This window comes from Chinchilla lanigera, unplaced genomic scaffold (genome assembly GCF_000276665.1).
Source record: "Chinchilla lanigera isolate Chin_1 unplaced genomic scaffold, ChiLan1.0 scaffold00015, whole genome shotgun sequence".
In the NCBI taxonomy this organism is placed as follows: domain Eukaryota; kingdom Metazoa; phylum Chordata; class Mammalia; order Rodentia; family Chinchillidae; genus Chinchilla; species Chinchilla lanigera.
This window is the reverse complement of record NW_004955416.1, coordinates 2,527,834-2,555,059: the sequence shown is the minus strand read 5'-3', so window position 1 is coordinate 2,555,059 and position 27,226 is coordinate 2,527,834.

Sequence of the window (27,226 nt, the reverse complement as noted above, 5' to 3'; positions counted from 1 at the left end):
CAAAAAGGTAAAATTATCTTTGAAATTGTGTAACTGAGTTTATTAGAAAGTAAACAAATATCTAGAGAATGAAAATGGAAAAGAAACTGGTAAAGTGAAGCTGAAACTATGGAAATTAATTTCTGATAGTAGTAATTAAAATGCATGTGTTGGAAAGCCATTTAGGGACATATAACCTTGAGTACCCAGAGTAAAGAGAGGATCTGTGGCCTCTCTCTAAGCCAGACATTGAAGGGATACATTCACCATGAAAAGACAAAGAAAATGTGCTCACCAACTAAAAGAAACAATAAGAAAATTTGTCTTGGCTCAGATGAAGAGTAGAGACAAAATAAAACACATTCTCCGGTCATTCAAGTTTTACCTCAAACAAATTTGTACTTGTGATCTAAGAAACTCAAAACAAACAAAAAAAAATTAAGTATTCCCAAATTAATAAATTGGTAATGTGGAAATACAATAAGCATTGTTAATTCCCTACCACTCTGTTTGTAACTCTGTAATGTCTGTACTGATCCTTTGCTATTTTGTAAAATGTTGTAGATCTGTTAGTATTTTCCTCCTTTTATTTCTAAAATAAAAAAAAAAAAATTGGTAATGTGGAGTACCTGGAAGAATCAAACAAAAATTTCCTCTGAGGGAATGCACACTGACTTTAGGCATTGCAGTAGCTGTACAGATGAATCCATTCCAACTGTAAGTTCAACATCTGAAATAACAGAATACATCAAGAAACTTGCCACTACAGACAAGTCATTATAGCCATAAAACCAATAAATGAAAGAGGAAAAATATGAAGAAGTGGAATTAAAACAGCAGGAACCTATTAAAACAAAAAATAGCACATTAGACATAAGTTAAAACAACAATGAACTAAACAGAAGATTAGATCCAGCTGAAAGAGAGAAAAAGCAAATTAGAACATAAAGTGGAAATATTATCCAGGATGCAGAACAAGATAAGATTCCATGTTATCCAATATGAGACAGGTTAAAAACATGGGCAACAGAAGCAAGAGTCCTGACACATGTTCAGTTATTCTCTACAAGAAAAGATTAAGGAGAATGGAGTAAAAGAGACACTCACAGACATTATTCCAGAATTGAGGAAAGAGTTCTCAGGAACAAATAAAGAACCTACATACAGACATATGGTTATTATATTTCATATTAGCAGCTTTCTTCTTGCTGGACATGATACATTATATTCACAATGTAAATGAAGAGGTTTTTATTTGGTTTACACTTTCCAGGGGGTCTAGTTCATAGTTGGCCAGCTCTGAGAAAGAAAGGGCATGGTGAAAGGGCATGGTGGAGGAAAACTGCTCACCTCATGGAAGATAGGAAGTAGAGAGAGAAGGGAGGAGCTGGAAAAGAATACAGGCCATGCTGTCAATGACCCTTCTCTTCAACCAAGACCCACTTCTCAGCATCACATTTGGCCATGAACTCATCAGTGGATTCATCTATATATAAGTATAGTGCCTCCACAACCCAACCACCTTCCCAGAGCCCCAGCTCTGCACACATGAGACTCTGAGAGGGTACTTTCATATCTGAACTAATAACACTCTGCCTCTGGCCCCAAAAAGGCTCATGTCTAATTCATTATATAAAATGCCTTAAGTCCATCTCTAAGAGTCACCAAAATCTTAACAGTTCAACTTTGCTGAACAGTCCCAACCAGTCTCCTCTGAAAATCATGGCAAACTCCTAGCTGTGTGCATCTATAAAAATAAGAAAGGAACACCCTGCAAACTATTTTCCCATTACGTGGGTTGTTTCTTCACTCTGTTGGTGGCTTCTTTTGTTGTGAAAAAGCTTTTTAATAAGATAAGATCCTAGTTGTTCATTTTTTGGTAGTATTTCCTGTGTGGTTGATGTTTTGTTCATAAAGTCCTTGCCTGTACATATGTCTTCAAGAGTTCTACCTGTTCTCCCTTCCAGCAGATTTAGTGTTTCTGTTTTAGTGTTTAGATCTTTGGTCTATTCTGAATTTACTTTACTGCATAGTGGAAGATATGGGTCTAGTTTTTATCTTTGGTATGCGGAAAGCCAGTTTTTACAGCATCATTTATTAAAAAGGCTATCTTTCTTCAAGTGAAGGTATTTGGTCCCTTTCTCTAAGATAAGGTGACACAGTGTGTTTGGAATTGTATCTACATCTTTTAATCTTTTCAACTGATCCTCAGTCTTTTCTCTTTTCTTTTCTTTTCTTTTTTTTTTTTTTCTTTTCTTTTCTTCTTTGCCGGTGTCATGCTGTTTGTATCACAGTAGCTTTGTAGTATAATTTCAAGTCAGGGACTGTGATGCCGCCTGCCTTGCCTTTGTTACAAAATTGTTTTTTCTATTCTAGTTCTCTCTGGTTCCAAATGAATTTTAAGATTGTTTTTTCTAACTCTGTGAGATATGCTATTGGTAGTTTGATTGGGATTGCATCAAATCTGTATAATAATTTTGGGATTATTGCTAAAATGAACCCTTCTCTACTGTTGATGGCAGTGTAGCCTGGTGCAACCACTGGTGGAAATCAGTGTGGAGACTCCTTAAAAAACTAAACTAGAGGTTCAATATGACCTAAGTATTCCTTTTCTTGATATATTCCCAAAATAAATAAAAACATAATACCACAGCAACATATGCACACCCATGTTTATAGCAGCATAGTTTGTAATAGCTAAATCTTGAAAACAGCCCAAATGCTCAACAACCAATGAATGGAGAAAGAAGATTTGGGTCTTTTTTAATACAATGGAGTACTATCCAGCCATAAAGAAGAATAAACTTGAGACATTTCTAGGTAAATGGATGTACTCTGAGACCATACTCCTTTCTTAAAAAAAAATTTATTTTAAAGAAAATAGTACAAGCCAGGCATCGTGACGCACGCCTGTAATCCCAGCACTCAGGAGGCTGAGGCAGGAGGGTCGGCCTAAGTTTGAGAGCAGCCTGGGGTACAAAGTGAGCTCAAGGTCAGCCTGAACTGCATAGCGAGACCCTGTCTCAAAAAGAAAAAAAAAACAAAGAAAATAGTACAAAAAAGAATAATAGCAAAATACAAACAAAGCAAGGACATTAAAAATGATATGGGGTTTCAAACCAAATGATAGAGATTAACAGTGGTTGTTATATTACATATTGTTATCTTCAATGAAGTTGCTCAGATGACCAGAGGTAAGAATACAAGATTGATCGAATCACTAAAGGGAATATAAAAATAATAATTTAAAAGAACATTAGAGACATTACGTACTTTCACTAGACAGGATAGTAAGAATTTACCAGTGGGTGTTATATTTCAAATTGTTGTCGTCACATAAATTGCTTAGATTACCAGGTATAAGCATGCAAAATTGGTCAAAATATTTATATGTAAAAAAATTTTTAATCATTAACTGTTCCCCTCACCAAACCATTGGAGATTCCTCACAAAACTAGGATTAGAAGTCCCACTTAACCCAGCTATTCCCCTTCTGGCTATTTTTCCAGAAGAATTAGAAACATCATACCACAGCGATTTATGTGCACCCATGTATATAGCAGTGCAATTTGTCATAGCTAAATCTTGGAAACAACCCAAATGCCATTCAACTGAGGAATGGATAAAAAAGATGCGGTATTTCTATATAATGGAATATTATTCAGCTGTAAAAAAAAAGACAAACTCGAGGCTTTTACAAGTAAATGGATGCAACTAGAGACCATACTCATAAGTGAAATAAATTGGACCCACATGTGCAAACATCACATTGTCTCCCTGGTGTAAGAACATGAAAGAATAAATAAAACTCAAAAAGTACAATAGATAATAAGAAAGGGAAAGAAATTGCTCAAAGGAAGGACCATACTCTTAAGGGAAATAAAACAGACACACATGTGTAAATATTGCCTTGTCTCTCTGGTGTGAAAGACTGAAAGTGTAAGTAAGGACTGTATAATAGATATTGTGAAGTAGGAAGAAAATGTTCAAATAGGAAGGGGAGCCAAGATCAGGAAGTGGGGAAAGGAAGGAAGGAAAAAGAAAAACAATGATGAAAGGAAAAAATGGAAATGAAGGTTTTGAAAATAAGGAAGGGAAGAGAGGTTAAAGGGAGGGGAGAGGAATGGGTGAAAGAATCAAGACATATCACATACAGGTACAAATACCCTATGATGAATGTGATCATTATATATATCCAGAATGTATCAATAACTTAATTAGCTAAAAAATCAAAAGGAAAGTTAATACTTGCAACATGCAATGGTACATAGTGAACATTCCCATTCCAAAAGGGAAGAATAGAGGGATATAAAAGAATTAAACCAAAGCAAAATTGAAACCAAGCAAGGCAAATATTAAATGTTAGAGCTCCATATCCAGCACCCATGTCATGCTGTAGTGAGATATGAACTCCACAGGTGTGGGCAGACCTACCCCTATGGCATTGTTGGTTGAAGTCTATAAGGGCCTCTTTCTCAGGCATGCTCCACAACCTGCTGTGGTTTTCCTCAGCAGCAGTTCCCCATTCCTGGCATCTCCAACTTTTTAGGGTCTCCAGTGCACCTTCGGCTTCACTCCCACAACCTTTTATGCATTGTTTACTTCAATGCGCACTGCCTGGCCTCTCAGGCCTTCCTTTGAAATCTGGAAGCCAGAGAGAGACACACACATAGAGACACAGACAGACAGGCACAGACACAGACACAGAGAGACAGAGAGACAGAGAGAGACAGAGACAGGGACTAAGAGAAAAAAACTAAGGAAAGAAAGAAGCTATGACTCAAAATGGGTGTTTATAGAAGCTTTATTAATAATTTCTAAAATTGAAAGCAATCAAGTTATCTTTCAATAGATGAAAGGATATACAGATAAATAGTTCATCCATCCACTTTGTAATTTTAAATGAAATTTCTCTTGCAATGTGATTAACTTTTCTTTTAAGATCATTTTTTATATCTTCATGAAAACCAATAGTAACATCTTTTAATCAAGATGGAAATTTTATGTCCCTGGACATAAAATGCTATTGACCATCATACAGTATTAAATACCATTATTTATTGTAGAGTTTTAATATAGACTCACTTGGTTTTACAAACACATGTATGCTTTTTTCGACTTAATGGTTGTATCATGTTAGTTGATTATCACATATTTCAAATGAATCCAGAAGATCACATTTTAGTATTTGAATTACACTGCTTATTTTTTATTTTAGGGGAAAAAGCTTTTGGATATACTTGAATATCAGATCTAACATTTAATAGTTCAGTTTCTTAATGTTAACTAAGAGGATCCTAAAAAAGATGATTATTACATATTGATTTAGATGTTCACCACTTTGCAGCACTAATCTTATCTGAAAAAATTATTTTTGTCTAATTTAATCAGCAAACAGCCTTTCTTGTCCTAATTGATTAGGTACTAATTGATTAGGTTCTCATTAGGGTCAAAAGTACACCTGGCTAACCAGAAGCAGGCAATTAGCAAATTGTCAGCCACGCATATTTACGTTGACTCAACATAATGGTAGTTACTTGACTGTCAAGTCAGAAGGCCACTGAATCTCCTATGCACTTTGCCCTCTTACAGGGCAGCAGTCATTCAGACACCTTAATGCATTCATAACAAAGATTTAGCTTATTTCTGATTGATCTAAATCATTCTTAGAAACAAGGTCTTGCTGGTTTCAAATCTCAAGCTAAATCTACTACACAAATTGATTCTAAGTTTGAGTTTTTCTTTAAAATCTTGTAAAAGCTATTTAACATGATTCTGAAACTTAAAATTAATAAAAATGCCTCAGATCCATATTGGGATGGGGGTGGGGACAAGCAGTAAGCCAAAGATAAAAAAATACAGTGGAAATTAAATTAATTTGACTTAATAGGTAAAATTATATGAGATTTGATATCATACAGCTATATGCTCACCACCCTGGTCTGCTATATATCACCTGTACAGTCTTGAGTGAGTTAATTTACCTCCCAAAGTTCCACTGTAATCATGTTTAAAATAGATATAATAGTAGTATCTAATGGTAAATTTGTGACAATCACATAAAGTGATGCAGGTAAAATCGCTAGCCCGGAAACTGACACAACACAATGCCTCTGTAAATGTTAGCTGGTGCTGTTAATAAAGATTTTTTCACCATAATAAATGGTTTGTATCATATGTGCTCTAGTGTTGCACTACATCGTGATGCCTAGATAATCAGCTGGTGATAATGTTAGGTTAAAGACATCTAAATACTTATTACAGACTCTTGATTTTGACAAGCTGTACTATAGCACAGAGTACCTGGTATAGAATGAGTTACTCCTGGTCCCTCAAGACCTTTCCTTTAACATGGCATAAATGACATTAATCTCTCTGGTGAATTACCACATGAGCTATGTTTAGAAGTAAGGGCATAAGTTTACAGGGCTTGCCCCTTTGATCATCAAACTCCATGACTCCTTTTTAGATTGTTACATCACAATGAAGAGGAGTTTAATCCAACTCTAGAGAAATCCCTGAAATAAGATTCTCTGACATACATAAGGCTTTGGTCACATGCTTTGTTTCCACTTCATGGATGAGAAGTTCTGAAATTAAAAGTGAGGTGAGCTCCTCATCCTCTCCCACTTGATCTTGGGCCCATTTCCCTGGTGAGTGGAAGAAAATATGTTCATATTCATTTAATAATATTTTTTAAAAAACAGTTGACCAACTTTTACTCTTACTTCCTGTATACAAGATAGACAGATGAAGTAGCTTTTTGCTTTACTTTTCCCCTTTTATTGAGGTGCTTTTAAAAACTGCTTAATCAGCCAGAGAGAAAAAGTACCAGGTCAGAGAGGAAAAGTACCAGGTCCATTCACCACACTGAAAGTACTGGCTGTGATTTATCTATTAATTAATAAACATTTACTGAGCTTCTTCTATGTGATCACAGTTTGGATCCATGGTAGATGCTGTGGATACTATTCTTGATTCTGCAATCATTCTCAGCAGACTGAAGTAGAAATGCAACACTGATTTGTACTCTTAAGATAAAATATCAAATTTAAAAGAAAATTCAAAAATTATATGAGGTTAAACTCTACATAATCTTAGAATAATCACAGTTTGCACTTAATGCTTGGATATAATAGTAATGAGATAAAACTTTCATTTTTACTGGCTTTAACATGCCATGAATAATCCTTCAGTGTATACTATACCATACTATTAGTTATTCTGAACTTTTTTGTTATTTTTACTGTATGATAACAGCTATAGTTGCATTTCATAATTGTTGCCTATTCTTTCTGTGCTTGCTCTGTGCTCATCTAAAATAATGTAAAAACAGCGCAGATTACCTTTTTTAAACCTCATTTTCATTTCTACCACTCTCTGGTGAGTTATTTTGTGCAAAACTAATCACTTATCATTCATTGTGTTGCTTCTGAAATGAATTCTTTTAGAAAATATTTATTGAATTCCCACTGTGTGCTGGGATCTATGTTGCTGCTGTCTGGAATTCATAGGTTAGTACTGGGAGACACATATAAATAGGAGAAGGGAAAATGAGAATGAAGGCAGTAATCTGAGGGTACAGGAAAGGTTGTAATTAAGTAGGGTGATCAGCAAAACTCATTAGGAAGATGTCATTTGAACAAAGATTTGAAAAACAGAAGGTATTTAGCTAAATAGGTAATAAGGAACACAAAGGCTGGGAAAGAAGACAAAAAGTTAACTGTGCTAAAGCAGAAGTGTTTGAAGTTTGAGGCTTCCTTGAGAAATAATAAGAGCCATATAGATGGAGCAAAATGGGCCTACAAGAGAACCACAGAAAATGAGGTAGGAGAATTAAAAGAAGGACCACAAATTGTGCTGGGACCTACAGGCCATGGGGAGGAATTTGGCTTTTACACTGAGTACAGTGAAGAGCTAAGAGGTTGAGCGGAGGGTAACCTGATCTGACTTCCATGTTGCCAGGGTCGGTCAGGTACTGCGTTGAGCATGCACTTTTGCTAGAGCAGACTCAGGTGGACCAATTAAGAAGTTCTATGAATAATACAGATGAAAAATGATGAAAACTTAGATCAGGATGATAGCATTGAATTGATAAGAATGGTTGGATTCTGGTTAAAATTTAATGATGGAATTGAAGAATTTCCTGGCAGATAGAAAGCAGGGAGTAAAAGAAAGAAAGGATTTGAGGAAGATGCAAGGTTTGCGAACTGGACAACATGAGAGCATAAGTATGATGAAAATCTTTTCCTATAAACTTTGTGCTCATAATAGTGTATTTGTCAACTCTTTTTACAAAATTATTCTAGGTTCTATTTTATACTCTAAAACTGGTAAAAACCCAATCAGTTCTAACAGGACTTTGAATGCTCTTGATAGATTTAGAGTAGCACTAAGTAAATCATTTTACTAGTTATGTCTGAGGACAATACTAGCTCTAGTATTTGATGGGCAACATAAAATCAACGTTAAGATACTTGTGAAATACAGAAGAATCAGATGACATAGCCTTGTCTTCTTAAAGCTTTACTGTCTTCGGCACCATCTAGGTAAGCAAAGGTCTGAGGCTCTGCCTGAGTTTGAGTCTCAGACCCAGGGTCTAGTCATGAGGTTTGATGCTTTCAGTTGAATTTGAACTCTGATATAAGGAGGCAATCCAGGTGAGAATGGTTCTAGGGAAATAAGGCTTCATAAGTTGGAAGTTAAGGCATCAGACCAACCCTAAGAACCAATTGAAAGGGGGTGGGGATATAGCTCAGTGGCACAAGTGCCTGCCTGGCAAGTGCAAGGTCCTGAATTCAATTCCCAGTAACAACAACAAAAAAAGAACCAATCAAAAGGAAAAGATCTGCCACAGCATGCTGTGTATGTTTTTCTAATGAACCTAGAGAACACTGCCATTCCTTTTTCCCCAAATATTTAGAAAAAGACTATAATCTTCAGTACTGTCACGTGTGTAATGGGGAGGTAGAAATTATTGCACATAAACACAAATACAAATAAGTATATAGAAGCATAAAAATGTAGTATAACAGAAGATCATATCTACAATGAATAATAGTACCCTTCCTTCTTTATACACTTACTTTGCTATCATTTTAGGCAACTGCTGTTAACAGCATCTCATATGATAATTTGATATTGATATTTCTTTTTTATTTTGATTCAGTGAGTGCAAAGAAACGTTTTGAAATGTAAATAATTGATCATTCTCTTGCCCTCAAGAAAGATTGAGGGCCGGGGATATAGCTCAGAGGCACAGTGCCTGCCTGGCAAGACTGAGGTCGTGAGTTCGATTCCCAGTACCAAAAAAAAAAAAGAAAGAAAGATAAACGTGGCAAATCTTAAATCAGTCTTGAGAAAAGTCATCTAATTATAGGAAAGTGTAGGAATCTCTGGTTTAACTCTCAGACAAATAAGGACTGGGTGAGTATGAAATGTAGATTGTAACCAACTTTAATTCTTTCCAAAATCAGATTTTCATGATATATTTTTATTTGAATAAGAGATATCTCTAATGCTTTATACAACCATTGTTAAAATTCATTCCAAAAGCAACTCCAGTGTCAAATTGAAATTATTTTGTTGTTGTGTTTTATTTTAGACAACATTTTCATTTCTTTGTCATTAAAACAAATTGCAATTAAGTCCAAAGTATTAGGGCACTATTAATTTGGACATCTTTGCTGAAGGTAACAATATGTAATACAACAACCATTGTTAATTTTCTATCATCTTGTTTTGAAATTCTGTATCATTTTTATTGTTTTTGGTTGTTTTATTTTTGTTTTTGTTATTTTGTTATGGCTTTTTCCCTTTAAAATAAAAAAGAATTAAGGCATTAATTAAGTATTAACATTAGATATAAAAATTAGAGGAGAATACAAAGATGATTGCGTAAAAAGGTAAAGATTCAGAGACCAGATGGAGCAAGCTTAAAAAGGTTTTGAGAAGAAAGTAGAATATTCAATTTTCAAAGGAAAGGAAGAGAGACAGCATGGCATGGCAATGAACTGGACTTTCTGCAAAGAATATTACTCATCTTAATAACTGAATCTAATAATATTTTGTTCTTTGACAGAACATTGCATTTTTCTCTCTAGTCTCTGGCCCTTCCTCTGGATCTGTGCACACATAGCCCTCTATGTCTCTGTCGCCTTCTCTTTGCATCCCTGACTCCCTTACCTGGGTCTCTATTTTTAATTTCTCAGAGACTAAGTAAGATATTTGTAAAAGATGTATTGAATCAAAAAGAGATCTTATTTATTTATTTGTTTGTTTATATGTTTGAGATATTAGAAACAGAATTAGGGGCCTTCACACTGAGGTGCATCACCCGCCCCCTTCTTAAATGTTGTATTTTGAGACAGAGTCTTGCTAAGTTCCCCAGCTAGATCCTTCCGGGAATGCTCCTGCTACCTTAGCCTCCCATAGTGATGTGATTACAGTGTGTGTCACCATGTCTGGCTTGCTTATTTATTTATTTATGTGTGTATTTCTGGAGATCGAACCCAGGGTTTCACACACGCATGGATAGCATTCTACCGCTGAGCCACATCCCTAACCTAAGGATAATATTCTTTTAAAATACCTTTTCCCTAATCCTTGCATCAGAGTTAACCTTAGGCACTGAGCATTAAGTTGGATCTCACCTGCTTGTATTTTGTTTCTTACAGAGAATCAACCCATAATGCTGAACCAAAAATGTTGATATCTTAGTCTTATACCTCTTCAAGTTGACCTCTAACAAAATTCTGACTGCTTTTCTCACCATTTGAAGCAAAGAGAGTTTTTATTTTAAACTCTTTTCATTTTACAGAAAAAGGTTAAAAAGAACGTCAAATACCCTTTTTTAAAAAAAAAAAAGAAAGAAAAGAAACACAGCAATCCACAGTTTTTCACTGAATTGGAGCCAAAAACTCTGCCACTTTGCTCTCGTGTCTTTGAGCTGTACTGTGACCCTTCATATGACCATGGAGCTTGTTACACAAGATCTATCTGGGTGCCATTCAAAAGTGCTATCTCTGTCCATATTTCAAAACACTCACAGATATTTTATCATTAATTAGTATTCATATTATGTCTCAAACAATCTGTTCAAGAATAGGGGAAGTGAACTAGTTGAACAGCTCTTCTGATTGTCTAGTAATTAGCATGGATAATGTATGTGGAGCCGAAGGCCTTACACAAAGAGGAGGTGTTTAAGTGTTGGGTAGGTAATTCCTAGAACATTTAAAAGCTTACCTATTTTGGAAGCCAAGTTTCTCCAAAAAAATTATACTTGGCAAATAGGGTGGGGAGACACAGACCTCTTTAAAAATAGACCCATGCTTCTTTGATTCACAGCATCCTGGATTTGCTTTTCATCATGTTAACATGCCACTTGAGAGCTGGCTGGACTCCCTTGTTCAGTGACATATATTTCATAGTGTTTTTTTAAACCATTTGTTCTATCAACTACAACATGCTTTGAATTTTTCTTTCAAATTGAAAGTGTATATATAGATTGATTAAAACAATATTTTTAACATTCCAAACAATTTAGAAAGATAGTGGATTGGTGTCAGTTTATCTATTATGTTCCTTTTTCCTCCTCCCCCCTTCAGCTGCTAATCTTAGAAATTGTGTGCCAAATTGTGCAAGATATTCTTCCAATAGCTACATGTGTGACTCTTTTGTGAGCTCTACAGACAGTTATGAGGACAGATTTGGAGTTGCATATGGGACTGTCACATGGTTTGATTGCCTTGTCTTCCAGACACTGAGATTTCTTTTTCACTGAGCTTTAATACTGAGGAATTTCAGTTGTGATAAAAGTTCAGCAAAGTCTCTATTAAAGAGTTTACACACTCTGGGAATGTGGGAGGAAAAAAGTTTCTACTGATCACTACTCTGCACTTAGCATCTACGTATACTTAACAGTTCATATGTTTACTCTTTCCAATTTGAAAAAAATTTTGAGTTTATCACAGAATTTTTATGAAAATCAAAACAGAGTTAAGAGACTTTGTTACCCCCTTGCTCCTCTGGAGCAAGATCGAGCAAATGTCTCAACGTGAAAAACAAGCAGCTGTTTTGTGCAAAGATTTCTTATACTTAAGTGGAATCATAAAGGCTGATTTGCAGAAAAAATGTCATCTATCATTGTCCTTAGGAGCCAAGTTTTTCATAGTTTATTCTGTAAAATGGATAAGGTGGAAAATTTATTTTCAACTTTAAAAAAATAAAGTTGAAATCGTTCTTTCACAACCTAAGATTTAGAGTCTTTCATGTCATTGAACCACGGGGCCACCACTGCAAAGCACAAGGCCTTGAAACAATGTCTTTCTCTTAATCCGATTTTAAGAGATTATTAAGGTTAATGTCCTAGTGATGTTTGTGTCCAATGAGCTAGAACTACATTGTAGTATTATAAAAATATTACATATTCACTCAAAGTCAATTTTTAAGGCCTAGTATATATGATGATTTATTTTTATATTAATCTCACCCTCTACAATGCATACAGTGGGTAATTATTCAGAACTGGTCCCCAAGTAAACTCAGTCAACTTTGTTGAACTGGAGGCAAAAGTTTTAATGACTGCCACTGCTTTTAGCCTAAAATCCATATTCTTTATATATCTAATCCCTAGAATAACTCCACATATTTGTTATTGTTAGTAGTATCTCCATTTTCTAAGTTGAAGAAGAGCTTGGGAAGTAGCTCTAATGAAGAGAAAAGTGGTTTCTTATTTTGAACTTAAATTTCATTTTCCTGTCTTGGATTAAAGAAGTCCTAGACCTCACTGGGCAAATTGCACTAGTACCTTGCACAATAAAGCTTGTGAATAGAAGAACACACGAATAGACACTACAGGATCTTTAAACCACATCCTAAAATCCTACAGGCTACACAGGGCAGCACTGGACTCTACCACCTGCTCAAGCCTCATTGCTATTTAGCAAACCGCAAGTTCATTGCCACTGCTCTAGATACCTGGCAGAATAACATAACAAATAGGAAGGTCCCTATAGTGTACGTTTTACTTATCACCTATGAAAGAATTTATGAAAAGATTTTTTTCAGACAATATCAAGTCTTTCCCAATGCGTTTCACAAAGATTTGAACTAAATCCGGCATAATAAGGTTTGATTGAGCTGTTATGTTCTGCCTCATAAGTGGTTGTGCACAATTGAGAAAGAAAATTGCTTAACAGAAGGTTATAGTCATCACTAACTTTATCTTAATTCCCCAAAGCAGAAAGACTGCTTCAAGAACAGTGTAGAGTTCTTAGAAAATATTGAAAAATACTCTATTTAGAAATATTTCTGTATGTATGTCACATTACAGTTTCTGAAAATGGGGCATTTTAACCTTTCTAAACTTTGCTCATTTGGGATAAGTTTTATCTTTTTTCTCCAGGAGCATGTTAAAAAGATCACAACTTTTCATGCTTCAAAATGTTTTTCAAAGATTCTGTTTTATAAGCAGGAGATAATTTTGACCAGGTTCAAGATTGAAAGGTTTAGTTATCCCCAAAATATTCAAAACAGTTTCAGAAATATAGGATTATTTAGATCATACTATTATGTCAATGGAGAGTGAGACTTAAACTAAGTAAAAAGTAAGCTGATACTGGAATATATCTAGAAAGAACAAGAATCCATTATTTATTGATATGAAAAACTCTACTGGCAAAACAATAATTATTTGCTTGTAATGATATTATTTATCTAGGTATAAAGGAAATATGAAAAAGAATCTTATCTTCTAACTATCAGCAATACTAATTTAAAAAGACAATAGGGAAAATGATCCTGTAAACAACAGCATCAAAAGTATAACATTTTCAAGACTGCTGTAAAAAAAATCATAAACCTTTAGAAGCCAATGATGCATTTTAAAAATGGAAAGATATAGCCTGTTCCTGATCAGACATGATTTAATAATATGTTTCCTACAATTTTATTTAGAAAGCAAAGTTGACTTTATTAGAATCAAATCTTAAAGCGAATGAACTTGACATTGTTGCTAAAGTAGACACATGATAAACAAAGCAGGAAAAATACTCCAGACACGTCTACAAAGAGAAGGCAGAATGAGTGATATGAGGGAGAAAAGAAGGAAGAGTGAGAAAGGCTTCCACTACCAGGAACACGAAGTCCTGCTGCCTGCTGCTGACCTGACAGAATCTATCTGGGGATACTTTGTTTTTCACGAATGAGCCCTCTAGATGCTGCTAACAAGGGGGTCTTGGCAAGGAGTCCACACTGTGGCTCTTTTGCTTATGACACCTGGAATTATTTTAATATTGTCAGATATAGGCTTGGGAGCACGTTCTTTCCCCACAAATTGTTGTGAGGGTAAAATTCTTGTAAAAGTTACATTCTTCAATCAATAAGGGAAATATTTCCTAGATTTGTGCTTTATTTAAATTTAATTTTTGCTGTGCCTGACACATTTGAATTTGAGCTATTCACAGCTCCTCACCCCCAACTAGCTTCATTTCATATTCAGTGTAAACTAAAAATAAAGTGATATGAAATTTTAAATTATTTAAGCTAAACTTGTTTTAATATAAACATATTTATTCATAACATATTTCTTCTCACTTATCCACAGGTGTAGATCCAAATCAGAACAAGCTTCATGAAGGAAATAATTTGTAGAATATTTTCAGTAAGCCTAACTGGCAAAAAATGCTGGTCATCTTAATAAAGCTTGAAAAAGAAAAGTAAATTTTAGGAATGGTAGCCCCTCACCTCATAACGAAATGTACTGTAAATTACCACATCAAATCAAAACATTGAGAGACCCAGTACATGGTATTTAGTTTCTGTTTCATGCCAGTTTAGGTGCTGTTATAGAGGTTTGCTACTAGAATAATCATATATCAGTATTTTGTTGCTGTAATGAAATGCAGCAACAAGTAAGTTTGAGAAATGTCATTTTGCCATGTTGAAATTTATAGACTGTATTTTAAGGTATAAGGAATACATCTAATTTTGTTTTCAAAAACTTACTATCAGAAGTTAAACAATAATTTCATTATTTTTATAAAGTGACAGAAAAATGTTTTTGATTTCATTACTTGCTGTATAAAGGATATTTGAGTATATTCTTATTAGAATAATTGGTAATCATAATATATTATAATAAGCTATATGTTCTTTCATGAAATTTTTTAATGCTTCAGTTTCCTTGAAGGTAGTAAGACAGTGTAGAACTGACACTATATTACTTAACATGCTGATCCATTTTAGGAACCAATGTCAGTTGTTAAAACTTTCTAAATTGATTTGACAGTTTCAAATTAAGCATCATCTTGTGTTTTTCCTTTCTCCCTGTCTTTTCAATAACAATGTCATATATTATGATGATTTTGTGAGTGGTTTTACTACCTCATTCATCAGGGTAATCAATGGGCAAAGGAGCCATATGGGTTGTAGTCCATTTGTATTCTGAAGGACAGATGGCATTATTGATAAATGGAATTACTCCAAATATTTGTTGTATAATGATATCACAGGAACTTTTATTTTTGAATTTTGATAGTTTGAGTTCTACAGTAACTGGCAGATTAAGTGATCAGTTACCATGTATCCACTACCATGTATCAGTTTGTAAATTGCAGCATTAATTACCGCTTAGTTAATACTTCATTTTATGTGACAGGCATTTCTCTTTTAAAGGCATTGTACTTACATATCTTATTTCTGACCAAACTATCACTAGCCTTGGTGATTTTAAAGCTAAAACAATACTTGGAGCCAACAATGAGGTACAGACATACTCCCGGAAGTGAAGAAGCAAAGATTCCATAATAGTTCTGCCCCATTATCACCTCTGTCCTGTGGGAAGCAGAGGGCAAAGGGTAGTCCTACAGACCCTCATTCCTCTTCCTCTTGCATTACTTCTTATCTCAGTAGATTTCCTAAAACGATGTGCTAATACATGTAGACATAGAGACATAGTGATGCAACTTGGGCTCTAATTATGTTCTATTTTCTTGATTTAGAATTAAGTCGGTCAGGGAAGGATTACCTCTGGGATAGTACTCTTGATGCAGTGTCCTCCCAAAAGTTTGGCATCATTCTAAAAACAGGCTTGCGTCAGTAGAAACAACTGAAAGCCAATAGGAGGGAAACCTCATTCTTTACTGGATGTACTGCTGTAATGTTTAAATGCTAAATGAAAGTCCGTATTCATGGCTTACATTTTGCAACTGAAAAGTTAAAAATAATAAATTGAAACCTTTCAAGTGTCTTATTGTCATTGTTTTTAAAATTATTACCAGCCTTAATTACTGAAGGCATAGCAAGTATTTAACACAGCTAGAGGCTAACTCCCCATTAGTACCTCCAGTTTGTTTACCATTTAATTTAAAAAGCAATATAAATTGTTTAACAATAATGACCACTTTTTTCTAAAATAAAAATCTGGAAATATGGTCTAACAATTTTTTTTTAAATTGTGAAGTTCGGGGCTGGGGATTTATCTCAGCGGCACAGCGCCTGCCTGGCAAGTGCAAGGTCGTGAGTTCTATTCCCTGTGCTGGAAAAATAAATACATACATAAATAAATAAATAAATAAATAAATAAATAAATAAATAAATAAATAAATAAATTGTGAAGTTCTTACTTTGAAAAACTAAAAATTGTACCCCAAAAAGTATAGGTATCAATTTACAGATATATTTAGTATGTATCAGTTATACATTCAAGTTATCTTCATTAATTACTGACACCAAGAAATTCTCATCACTTACTATACTCTTGGACATAGCAAGAGCTCAGTGTTTATTGACTGGGATACGGATAAACAAGATAAGGCAGTATGCACTCATAAAACCATTGGGGCATCTAATAAAAGTACTTATATGCTTTCAAAACAGTAGTACGGTCCAACTAATCAAATAGAAACTTCATACAATCTTTTTAAAAAGCTATTATGAAAATATATTGTATAATTTACATTGAAAGAGTAAGCTGAGCAAACTTTATTTCATCCAAAATACCTTACAATCTTCAGTGTGCCAAGACAAGGTAATTTAGACCTAGCAAAGAGATTTTATTCACGAAAGATGCTTCACTGTGTGATTTAGAGCAAGCTAACAGTTACTTCGTTCATACTGCCTTGACAAACGCAAATGGACTAGATATATCCCAGTGGATCCAGGAATCCCTGACATCGCTTGATTTCAGAAGTGTTGATTAAAATGGCATAGATAATACACTGATAGAAATCTCTGGATCAAAATAAAAAAAGGACTAGAATCTGTACAGTGGTGTGGATTTTGAAACATTCTACATGTGTACGCCACTTCTTTAGAAAAAAGACATGTGTGCTTTGTTGTCACTAAGGTCTTTTATTTACTTTATTTATGGAATTATATACTTGTGAGTCTTTTCCATTTAGGAAGAATTTTTACTTCTGAATTTTGTATCTACATTTGCAGCCCTTAATTCATATTGAAAACTTGCTCGTTATCCGTGTTTCATTCTTTTCTTCTGTCCTTTTTCCTTTAGTGCTGTTGCCCAATAGGAGATGGAGAGACAAACACAGAGAAGCAGACATCAGTCCGCTGTTGTTTTAGATCACAAAACAGGAAAATATCCTGTCATGCTGTGCCGTGCTGTGCTTAGGATATTGTGTCTTTAGGAAGACTTCTTTATTTCCTTATCTTAAATTTTGCGTAAGTTGAGAAATTTTGTTCTATCACGCCCTTGAAGGAAAAAAGAAAAGTCTCTAAAATATAAGACTAAGTACTTTGATTATACTTATAGTGAAAGCACAACTCTCAGTATTTGGATAGAGGTTTTTTTGCACTAAAATTTTTATCCAGAATTTTGGTTTGGATATGGTTCACTCCCCACTCCTAAGATCATACATTCTTGAAAGTAAAACATGAAGACTAAATCTCAATGTTTATTGTGCGTCCCAAGAACTTTAAATAGGCCTAAATTTTAAAAGACAAATGAAGGGTGCTAAAATTGTGTTTCAGATAAGCAACTTGTATGTGGAAACAATTTTTCTTTATAGTATTGTAAGAGCATTATAATGTATATCCAACTAATTTTCTTTAGAGAGCCCATGCTCCTGTAGGAGAAATAATACACAGGTACTCAGCAGTTTCAACGTTTAGGCCTGAGGCTTTTGCATTTTGAGTAAGTCACACTTATCAGAGAAACAAAATTTTCCAAGCCTTAATTTCTGAGGACAGGATGATACGAATTGATCATGTCACTGAATAAAGAAATGAATATTGGCATACAAAACAGCGTATAAGTTGAAGATCTTGAACAAAAATAGCCTGTCAACTACGGTGCATTTAAGTACAGGAAAGATTGATGTTTGCCAAATGTGTGAGCAGAGAGATGAAAAACATGTTTTCAAACTTAGGAGATTGCCAACAATGAAAGAGAAAATAAATAAAAATTTAAATGTACAATATTATTATACCTTATCAAGGGAATGTTATTTAAAATCAGGCTTCCTTTTTAAGAATGTAATATAAGATTTGCACCAAAAGACTACTCAAAGGCCTGGCATGGTGGCACAAACCTGTAATCTCAGCACTTGGAAGGCTGAGGCAGAAGAATCATTGAGAGTACTAGGGCAGCCTGGGCTACATTACAAGTTCAAGAACAGCCTGAGCTACCTAGCAAGACCCTGTCTCAAGAAAAGACTACTCAAGAGTATGACCATCAGTGCAAAAGTAGAATTTTACAGGTACAAAATGATGGCTCACATGAACAAAATTATCCTATTACATTGGCAAAAAGCTAAGCGCTGGATTCCAGTATCAGTGATCTCCTACTGATTAATAAATATAATCAGATGTGTTAGTAAGAGAAAGCTAAGAGTTTTGAAAGTGTCAGGATGAACTATGTGGAATTCCATCATAAATTCAATAGCTACACTACGCGGGTTTCCATTTATTTCATCTGTGTGTATCAGGTTTATGACATTTATTTGGTAGTTATGGATTGTTTTGAACGTGCAATGATTTGAGTTATTACAATACAGGTTGCTTATGATCCATGTTAAGAACATGCATTGCATTCAAATGACTACATAGCATTAGGCCTTTCATCTGAGAGCAGTATATTTTGTTTCCCTAGAGTTGGGATTAAATTGAGATTTTGTGTTCATTTGAAGTAATTGTAATGAGAATATTTAACGTGGGTCAAATGGAGAAAACTAGTGTCCTAGAAATGCTTATAAATTGCTCTTTTATATAATGTTCCACAGTGGGATTGAAAAAGATTACCATTCCTTGTTTAAAGATGTTACATTGTTCTGTTTGTGGATCTAATGAAGTCTTTGGCAGAAAAGAGCGCAAATTGCACAAATGAATTTTAGAAAATAGGAAGGCATCTGAATCAAATAATTACACATTTGAAATGTACAGTATTCTATTAACAATATGTACAGGAAACTGCAGATATCTATATTTTTGGAAAACTCTAAATGTTTTCATTTCATTCCCATAATGGGAAGGGGGATGATTTTGTTTATATACCCACAGACATGGGAAAGAACTACCCAGCAGAGGTATGTACCCATAACATATTTTTCCTCTCTTTTTTCCCTGAAGCAATCTTTTTATTTGAGCACCGTAAGTAATTTTCCATCTTTTTTCATGGAAGTGCTCAGGTGTATTAGCTCCACTCTCCCTCTCAGGACATGGGCTTTTTAAAGTCAAGAGGAGATCAATCATTTCATTGTGCTAGATTTTTCTCTCTCCTCTCTTGTGTTTTATAAAAATAATAATAATTGCTAAGCTGGATGAGTCTGTGTGTGAAAACCAACCTATCCCTGAATAACCTGCTACTGAAAACCTATTTAAATATTACATTAGATGAGATGACATCAGCTCATATATAAGATTCTCTACAAAAGAATACAAGGGTCAATAAAATTCATTGAGTTCTAAATTACATTCAGAAACTGTGTTAAAGCTAAAATATATCCAGTGCATGCTCAGGGCTAGAGTACCATTTCAGAATAATACGGTAACTTGAGTCAACATATCAGGCTAAAATGATACATTTTCTAATACAATTGCAGACTCTTATCCTAAGTGGAAATGTATTTATTTTGAGCATATTCTAGCATGGAAGCTTGTTTGACATGTTCCAATAAACCCAGCAATTACTTTAGAAAACACAGAAGAGTTGCTTACTTTAAGACTTGCTGATGAAGAGAAAGCCTTGCACTTTGAAAACTCCCTGTGGTAACGCTGAGGTTCTGCTGTGTCACTTCCACCGCTGGTCTCCCAGTACTACCAGGATTGCATTAATTTTTCATGGTTAATGAAGTCCATTCAGATGTCCCTAGAAAACAGCCACTATACTGTAAATAGCAGAGACAACCTACAATATTTTGAATAACGCAAGTATATCTAGCAATAGCACTATAATTTAAGATTATTCTTAATGTTCTAGACAATTCAATAAGGTACTCAACTCATAAAAATGTATTAGGAAAATGGAGAGGTTGAAATGTATAACTACATACAGTATAGTTGACATCAAATATACTTAAAATTCCTCAAGGCTTAATCTGTTTAGCAAGAATCTGATGCGATGAGGAGAATGGGTTTACATAAACATTTTTTCCTAATACAGTTTCAGACTCCTGCTTTAAATATATATATTTTATAGATATTTAAATATATATATTTAAATATCTATAAAATAAATATATATAAAGCATTATAACATGAAAGAACAAAAATGAACTAACTGAAAAACTACCTGAACTAAAATCAGAACTTATAAAATAGCAGGATTTTAGATATATACATTTAAAGTTTTCATTCATCAATATTATCTTGATTTGGGAGTATGAAAGAAGGAAAATAAACTCATAGTAATAAAGCTAATTATAAAGTATATGGTAATATGCTGCAGAGGAATTACACAAGATCTTATCTAGAAGGAATAATATAACTCTTGAGCAACATACAAGAAGACAAACGTCAAGAATTATGCTTCTGAATGATAAAATTGCAAAGACAGCAATAAATATACAGCAGGTCAGTCAAAATTTTAGAGGTTCCTTTCAGAACATAAATCCTAAAATAATATGGTTAAGAATAATAACATACTTTTTAAAATATTGGAAGAAGAAATATGATCTATTAAACATGAAAATATATTCTAACACTACAATATTTTAAATGGCATGATAATACTGTTCTACAGCTAGAATCTACACATAGATGACAAAAATGAAACATAAACATAAAAATTAACCTTAACGTGTCTATGGAACATATTTGACAAAGAAAATCCAAAAAATACACAGTAGAGATTATTGAAGGAAGAATTGCTGAGATTTGGCTTGAATTTGGAGAGGAAAAATAGTCATACAATGAAATTCAAAAATTAAATAACATTTTTAAAGAATTTTTAATTGCATAGCAAAACTTATAAAACTGAAAAACTGTTAAAATACTTATATAGTGTGACCTAATCAGGAAAACACATGTATACATATAAACACAAAGTGGAAAGTCAACTTCTAGGAATTATGACAACATAAAAAAATAAAAAATAAATTGTTTTTATGCATACAGATGATTTTAGTATTTTTCCTCATGCCTTTTACGTTTTGTTTTGGTAATTTCCATCTTCTTCAATCTCTGGACAATTTGGTTTAGGTTCTCCATTTTCTTGGGCTGCAGATAATTTCTTTCAGGGGAAAAGATAGACTACTCTTCATCCTTGAAGAGCTCAGCTTTCAATTTTCAGGGCACATTTTGCATTAAGCAACTTCGTGGAATATACACTGCAATGATATCATCATGTCAGATATTTCCCTTTCTTTGTGTCGTGGTGCCCTTTTCTTGAGAGATCTATTTTTTTCCTCCTTCTTCTGTTATATACCTACCCCTCTTGCTCCCACTGCTGCTGTCCGGGGAGCTATATCTTCCCTTAAAAACCATTTTACTTTACTTTGTAACCTAATTACTTATTTGTTTTGAAAAAAAAATGACACAAGCACACTTTAGATAAAAACTTAGCAATTAGTCTTTTTTATTTGAATAAAAAAGGCATAACGGTATGAAATGAATGACATTGTCTAGAAATCAAGTAATGTAGGTTTTAGCCTTTATTGTTTTTTCTTTCAATAGGAGGTGAAAATGAATAGCAATTAAAACAACTATATTTTCAAGTTTGGTCTTAATACATTTATATGTTGTCTTCTATGTCTAACAGTCTTTGCTCATTTTATTTATTTATTCAACCAATGCCATTTATTGAATTCTTATTAATTCCCTGAAGCAGTATAAGGTACTTATTTGGGGTACAAAAATAAATAGAAGGTTCTAGACTCCTGATACTAGATTTATTGCTTTTATTCGTGAATCTGTGAGGGAGACAATTATTCTATTCCAGACAGAAAGTTTAAGAAGCTCGTTCTACAAGGAAGATTTCAGGTTGAGTTTCCTAATCAAGAACTTTTAAAACTAGAGCATTACATTTTTTTACATAATACAGTCAAGAAGGCAACAAAGTATTTTTAAAATAATTTATATATCCTGACAAGTATTTATAATACTACTCTTCATAGAATGCATTTATACTGTTATAATCACATCCTGGTTGTAGTTATAATAGAGTGCTAACTATATTTAACTTCTAACAATGGCTTTTGATCAGGCAAATTTCTTTCATGATGATTTTTCACATAAAGACATCTAAGACTGTTAAATACCTTTGCATCCTACAGGAAAATTGTAACATGTATCGTATTTGTTCACCAGATGAAATTGCTTTTAAAGGAAAGAATAGCCAGCTAGTTCTCTGAGACAAATAGTTCTGTCATGTACTTGACTCAAAGGGTAGAATAAATGAATAATTTTGTATGCAAGTTTCTTGGCTTGCTATGATTTTTAAGTAAAGGATTCCACCAATTATATTTGTTGTATGTGTGTGTACATTTTTCAGAAAGCATATGTTAGTAGGGCTATTAAGCAATTAGCTTCATGCATATAGATAGTTCATTTTGCACCAAACCATATGATGTGATTGGAATTTATAGAAAACCATCTTTCTTGCCAGAAATTGAGGCGAGTTAATTCTCTAGTCTGGAGAAATGTGGTTTTATGGCTGAATCTGTAGACTGAAAAATTAGTGGCCTAGAATTCTATATTCATATAGCTTAGAAAATGCATCAAAATAATAGTTTTATTTTTATTATATTAAGAAATTAGAAAAAGAAACCCCAAGTAGAGTGCCTAGTTCATACTGTATGTTCACTAAATGTTAAGATAAAATGATCCTAGAAGGAATTAAAATTAATTAGTTTTTTTCCCCCTAGAATGTGTGTCATGAGGCTTCATGTCCCTCTCATATTTGACTCTGAGCTTTTCAGTAGTCTATGTAAAAAGGAATGCAGTCAGTTACAGAACCTGTAATATCCCTGAGGTACAAAGCAAACTGGGTGCTCAGTAGAAGCTCAGCTATGTCCAGGGACTTAATAGCTGCAATTAATGTGTGTTGCTGAAGCCTGAGAAAAACTGGGAGGCCACTTGATGCTGCTGCCTTTACAGAAAAGACACCAGTGTCTTATGTCTTAGACTGATGCCCAAGAGTAATTCCAAAAAACGGCTTCTATGAGGGTGAAATACTGTAACTTACTGATAACGGGCCTTAATTTTTAATAAGTCTGAAATACCTAGAAATACTGAAGTAGTAAATAGATTTCATATACTTCAGGCTTGTATACACTTTCCATGAGTAAAACAAGATTCATTATCACCTTTACCAGCTCTAGTTGCACTCTACAATAGGAATGTGTTATCATCTTTCCTCATTTGTATAGCACTCATATCCCTGGCCAGTCATTATTTAGGTTTTTTTCTTTCAGGAAGGGAAGGCAGTATATTAAGTCCATGTGATATCTACTATAAGATGTAAAATTCTACACTATTGGCCTTTTGTAAATAAGCAAAGCCTGTAAATCAAAATGATCAGATTAACATATTTTAGAAATATTACCGTATTTCATCCACATGAAAGGAAATGTTGACATTTTTCATAAAAACTGCTTTCCCCCTTTACTGCTGCCATTTTTATTGTGAATTTCCCTGCTCAGCACTTAGTTCCAATTTTTAAAATGATCCATTTCAGCAGTAGATAGCAATATTCTTCCAGTCATATGAGCTTTTGGTTACATTTTATTATGTTAAAGATTGCACAGCTCTGCCATGAATTACTGTGTTAACATTCCTTGCAGTTTAGAGGTCTGTGTTCACACAAATTATGAGTGGATCCAGGAACTCTTTGTTTGGGGCTTTGAAGTGCAAAGTCCAATTCAGTTCAGCCTTCGGCAGTAATTAGATTATGGCTTTACTGTATAAAGGCAAAAAATTTAAAAGTACAAAGGCAATGAATAAGTCATTTAAAAATCCTAAAGAGATGTTTGACTTAGGGAGGTACCCATTTGCAAATGGTAGTACTTTCAACTAATAACCAATTTACCTGAATATAATTTCTAAGAACTTTGCTTATAATTTGGTTGCTTTGAACTCAAAATGCTGTTTTTAAGAAAAATGCTATAAATTCAAATCTCTTCAATGAGTACTTAAGTATCATTGCTGTCTCCACCCTGAAAGAACTGACTGGCAGTGTGTGTGTGTTGGGGAGGGGGAAACAAGGACGCAAGTAACTTGGCAAATCTCTTTTTAACATATTGCCAAGTGCCTTATAAAGCAAGCTCAAACATGGCAGAAAGCCATCGCTGAATTTCAGAGTCAAAGAATTCATAAATTGTTAGATTTAATTCCTATCTCAATCAACCACAGTTTGGGAGGTTTGTGCTAGTACCTTGCTTTCAGCTCCATGTCGTTTCTTCTCGGCAGCATTTAGACCACACTACCCACTCCTTCCCTCACGGGAAGCAGGTATAAAACAGAGTTTCAGCTAATCATGGAATCAAAACTTTATTGGATATAAGCAATTTACCTTATTATTGAGATTAGAATCTCTCTCAAGGATTCCCTTATCACTTAACTGAATTATTAATATTGATTCCGAAAAATGACAAATTGTCAAAGCTTTAGAGATTTTTTAACTCTTCCCTAGAAAAGGCAAACTTTCTGACATCATTTTTTTTTCACTTGTGATAATTTTATTCTTTGGGCTACTTGACATAACACAATTCTTGCTATTTTCATAACTAGTTTTACTATTTTACCTTAAATTTCATGTTTACATTTGGAGACCAGTTTTTCTTTCTTTAGTGAGTCTCATAATAAACATGATTTAATATAAACCTATTCTACTAAAGGAATAAATACGCCATTTAATCAAGATTTGTACCTCTCTCTTGGTCTCATAACCACAACAGCAAGCCAGCTGGGAGCCACCAGCCAGTCCATGCTTCCAGGTTCTTCTGTCTCTCCTTGGCTCCCTCAGGGCCACATTCCCAAGGAAACTAACATTGGCACAGATAGCAGAGAAAGGACAAAGTCTTCCAGCCTGCGGGGAGTCCTGTGGGAGTTACGGGACTTACGGGCAGTGCCTAGGAGGCAGAGCCAGTAGGAGCTGACTGGCTCAAGTATTACCCAGTCACAGTCAGAGAAAACCCTAAAACTCGTCATTAAACCTGTCTGTGCTTGCTGTGCCACGGGGTCCCTGGGTGATAAGGCAGCATAGCCAAGACCCTTTTACCCACTGGCAAGATACTTCTTAAATGTTGTAATAATGTTTGGAAGTTTACCTCTAAATACTACGTAGGTGTCAACTCTACTTATACCTCATCCTAAGAAGCCAGATATCCAGACATAAAGCAGTTCTGTGGGCATACACAGGAATTTTAGTCCGTTCTCCAACTGTTTCCTTGTCTCACATGCTTGAATCTGACCTTCTGTGAATGTGAGTTGAACGCCTGTACATCACTTGGTGGCTGTTCACCCGTACTTCTGCCTTTTTCTGTCCAACCCTCAGTGCCTTCTTCTGTCAAATGGTTGTATTAAGAGCGCATCGACATACTGTAGCTGTGAAGTTTAAATGAGGAAGAGCAAATGAAAGCATTTATACAATACCTGGAATACAGTTAGTGTTATTTTGCACAGAATCTGCAACTAATGGGCTTCATTATCCCATAAATATTTACATGGCCAATTTGATATATCTGACTATAAGAAGTCACACTGTGCATTGTATTATAAAAAAGATGACCAGAAGATAGGTTTCTATTGGGTATGAGAAGCTTTCATGCTTTTATGTACTATATGTGGTTGCTATGTGTGCTGATGACTTGAAGAAGCCTAGGGCTTTAGGGGCTGATGTCAGCAAGTGGATTCTGGGCTTTTATTTTAATGAGGAAGAGGTATTTCTCTCTCTCTGTGTCTCTCTCTCTGTCTCTCTCTCTTTCTGTCTCTCTGTCTTTCTGTCTCTCAGTCTCTCTGTCCCTCTGTCTCTTTCTTCTGTCTCTCTGTCTCTGTCTCTCTCTCTCTCTCTCTTTCTTTATCTCTGTTTGGAAAGGGGAAGATTCTTTGTCATGCTTCAGTTTCCTTGGGCTCATATATTATATTCTTCTTTGAGTTTGGCTCAAAACTGGAGAATAGAGCATATCTTAAAAGTGCCAATGTGAGGAAGTCTCCGGCTTTTTTGTTTCTGGGCAAAATGAATGAGAAGATTGTCATAAAAAAATATGGAACCTTAGGACAAAATAAATAAAAATGAATCCTAGAGGGCAGCATAAAAAAGTATGTAGTGAAATCTCCGCTAACAAGTAAATGAGTATTTTTAACAAGGTTTTCTTGTCATCTTCTTTGAGGCATCAGAGTTCTCATCTGAACTGTGTCGTGTTAGGTGCTTTGAGCAAAAGTCAGTTATAACTCAGGCTCCTGATGAAGACTGCACATTGGAATGGGTGCGAGGCGGGAGCACTGCTGCACACCATTTTCTGAGTGCATGTATGAACCTTTCTGTTTCCTTCTCCTCTTTAGGAATTTATCACGTTCACAGTGTGCTTTCTTGTGTTCTATCTTCCCTTCTTAACAGTTCAAGCGGGTACCATTGTCCTACTTAAAATTGGTTTATTATTGGCTAATTACTTAGCTTTTCCTGGTACATTCCTCATCATTCATGGGGCAGAATAAATTCTTCTGGTTACACTGTTAAAAAACTCTCAGATAATTCTGTACTTGTGATTTTTATGGTTTCTGTTTTGTTGTTGTTTTTTTTTTTTTTTTCGTTTTTTCATGCTTTTTTGGTGGTACTGGGAGTCGAGCTCATGAC